Genomic DNA, 3957 nt, shown 5'->3' on the forward strand with positions numbered 1-3957 from the left:
AATGAATATCACTCAGGAGACTCTTCTGGCATTGTTGTACAAGCTAGTACACATGCTTACAACAAATACGGCCATGGCTACATCTCTCATGACAGTAATCGATGCCCACAAGGCAGGGAAAGGCTGCAAGAAGATAGCCGAGTGTTGTTATCAGCTTACGGTTTCTACAGAGTAGGATGTTATTAAGAAAATGGCAGTTCAGGGGAACTGTGGGGGTCAAGTTGAGAGCTGGAAGACCAAGAGAACTGCTCATGTGCTGGTAAGAAAGGCAAATCCAACGTTCACATGTTACTAGCAAGAACTAGCAAGAGTGGTGGTGCACTCTTCTACTGTGCAGCATTGGCTGCACAAAGGACACCCTACCTGTGACCTTGTCCCAAAGCTCAACATTTGAGGTATGCTGCAGAACATCTAGAGAAGCACATAAAAGGTTTGGAATTCAAAATAATAATAAAAAAGGTACATCTGGAGAAAGAAAAAAAGGGACGGCCTTTAATGAAAAGAACTGTGAAGCATGGGGGTGGATGTATCATGTTTGGGGGGTTGAACTACCCTGAACTGCCATTGTATACTCAATCCTTTTCCTTCAATTCCCATCAGATTTCCTCCTTGTATGCCTTCTCACCAAGTCGAAGGCACATCTGATTTCTCTGTCCTAGATAAACACCAAGTAATGAGTCACCTATTGCAGCTCACAGAGCGTAGTGTACCACAGTCACTTCACATTACAACCTCCCAGAAAGGTGGTTCTTGCTGCTATTAAAGAAGGTCACTGGTAGGCAGTAAACTGTCTTGGCCTGAGCAGTGAAGTGTCATATCCTCGTATCTCCGAGGCAAAGCGAAGAGCCGAGCAGTTTCAGCTACACACATGCGGATGAGCACATAAAGCACTCCTGACTTGAAAGGCATTTCTGGCAGCAGCCTCGCAGTCACTACCCGCACCAGCACCGGGGGTGCAAGTCGAGACACGAGAGTATTCTCTCTCTCTCTCTTTCTCTTTTTTTTTTCTTCACTTCTTCTTTCCTCTTCCCCTGCCTGCCACATTCACTCCACAGCCCTATAAGGTAAAAGGCCCTTAGCACTGCGAGCGTACAGGAAATGCTGAAGCGCCCACACTCGCTTGCTCGCTCACTCATTCATGTGGAACACGATACAAATATATATGTTTATATACACACACACAGAAATACAAACACCACCACAGTACAGGCATGCTGTACACACACACATACTGTACATATGAAAATGCAGCTATCTGACCACATATGTCTCACAGGTGTCCTCTGAAAGCTGAAATGACAACATTGACCAAGCAGCAGATGTCACTATTTATTATCGCCAATCAACGGCATCTTCAAACAGGGAACTGAGACAACCCTCACAGGATGAACTTGTTACAAGCTCTAAACTCACAACGCCTCACATTCTGACTTCTGCACCTTATCCTCAAAAAACAATTTTGTGCCACCAAGGGTTATTTGGTGTTCTTTGAGCGATGGCCTGGAAGAACCGCTTTTGGTTCCATTATGAATCATGTGTGTCATAGAGATGAGTGTGAGTGTGAAGAGCTTTTCAAAGTTCAAAACAGACTTCAGTTGCTGCAAAGGTTCTTAACACTTGGTTCTTCTATGGTTAATCGCTTAAAGAACCCCCAAAAACATCTTGTATCACGTTCATTTTGAAGGTTCTTCACACTCAAACGTCTCTCATGGAACCAAAAGTGCTTCTTCTATGGCATCGCTCAAAGGAAAGGCTACAAGAAGATGTCGGGTGTTGTTATTGGCAGTTCAGGGGAACTGTGGGGGTCAAGTTGAGATCTGGTAGACCAAGAGAACTGCTCATGTGCTGGTAAGAAAGGCAAATCCAACATGTTACTAGCAAGAACTAGCAAGAGTGGTGGTGCACTCTTCTACTGTGCAGCATTGGCTGCACAAAGGACACCCTACCTGCGACCTCATCCCAAAGCTCAACATTTGAAGTATGCTGCAGAACATTGACATTTACAGTGTTTAGCTGACGCTCTTATCCAGAGCGACTTACAAGGTTACTCGTATTACACAGGTGGGCTAATGTAGTGTTAGGAGTCTTGCCCAGGGACTCTTATTGGTGGAGCGCAGCACAGTCACCCATACTGGAAATGGAACCCTGGCCTCCCACATGGTGTAATAGCTCACTGGCAGCTAGTGGTTTTATCTGTTGCGCCACACCAACCACAGAACATCTAGAGAAGCACATGGTTAATTGCTCAAGGAACCCCAAAAAAACATCTTGTATCACCATAATGTTTAAGGTTCTTCACACTCAAAGGTCTTTGCTATGAAACCAAAAGTGGTTCTTCTATGGCATCGCTCAAAGAACCCCAAAAAACATATTTTGTCACCTAATGTTTGTTTTTTTTAATCACCATTGTGTGTGTGTTTGTGTGTGTGTCATTTTTTGCTTTGCCTTTTGTGTCTTAGACTCCTCCTTTTAAGTGTGTGTGTGTGTGTTTGGATTAAGCTGAGATACTTTGGCTTCATAAAGATCAACACACTGTGTATGCGTGTGTGTGTGTGGTCTAATTTACCCTGTATTTTCTGTCTTACACACCTTATTTCCAATGAAGTGGAAACCTCATCCTATTTAGTGTGTGTGTGTGTGTGTGTGTGTGTGTGTGTGTGTGTGTGTGTGTGTGTGTCAGGCAGGAAGAATACAATTTAGCCTGAGACACTTTGATACCATGGTCTTATCTGAGTAGTGTAGTCGTGGGTAGTGACAGTATAAACATACAGTGTGTGTGTGCGTGTGTGTGTGTGTGTGTGCACTCATGTTTACCCTGTATTTTAAGTTTACCCTGCTCTTAATTGTCATCACAGTGTGTGTAAGCAGGGCAAGCTAAGTAAATGTAACACATTTATGTACAAGAGGACAGGATGCATCAAACAGGTCCTGAAAGGCCTAACCATTGAAACACAGGCCCCTTATCAAGACACAGTGAGTACTGCAGTCTCTGTTGATACCACAACCAGGTCTGGCTGAGAGTCCATGAGAGCAATACACATTACACGGCCCTCCCTCTCCCCCCATCACTCTGTTACATCACATCTGTTAGTCTTTTGTAACAGTACTGGATGATTAGTGTTCTCCTACAAGCACAAGGTGCACATGCTAGCTTTCAGCCTTCCAGCTCTGGTGGCATTGTGCAATTGTGGAAATCTAGCTAGAGGCTAGGGAAGGAATCGGGGAGGAAATTAAGCAGGTGTGGGGATGAGGAGGGGCACATCATCTCTGCTAGTTAAAGAAAATGGGTTACTATGCAAACTAGGCGGCTTTTCCTGAACCGGTAGCCATGCTGCACAATGCATTGAGAGGACACTGATAGGACACCAAGAGGACACTGTGCACAGTGCACGGTCAAGCTTGGGAATAGTTGTAGAAAATAGTTACAATGTTATAGTGCTATAAATAAAGCTATGCTATGCTATGCTATGCTAAGCAATGCTACATGGATCTCATGAGTCGTTGCAGTGTCGTAAACCCGCCAAACAAAGCAGAGCTCATTGTTTTTCTTCACAGACCCTTCATAAAAGGAAAACCTTCAACTCATTCATTCTGCAGTAACATAACAGGGTGGTAAATAGGCTTGGAAATCCATATCCGAGCATTTTCCGCCCCCAGTTTTATACATCAAAAAACAAACCAAAAAAATAAATGAATGCAGCTATGGCAGCTTCGGTTAATCCATGGGATGACAGTTATCGAATTTAAGCCCAAGTGAGCGGCTTAAGCTTACAATAACAATTAGCAGTACAGCTCATTTCCAGCACAGAGTGAGGCAGATTACATGAAGCTACTACCTCTACTGGAGGCCTGGCTGCTGTTACTGGATTATACTTGCCATGCTTGGCTTGTACCGACAACCTGTAAGGTATTAATCAACCCTTAAGGTAACAGTGTTAATATTTAGCCCATTATATA

This window comes from Salminus brasiliensis, chromosome 13, assembly GCF_030463535.1.
Source record: "Salminus brasiliensis chromosome 13, fSalBra1.hap2, whole genome shotgun sequence".
NCBI classification, from domain to species: Eukaryota; Metazoa; Chordata; class Actinopteri; order Characiformes; family Bryconidae; genus Salminus; species Salminus brasiliensis.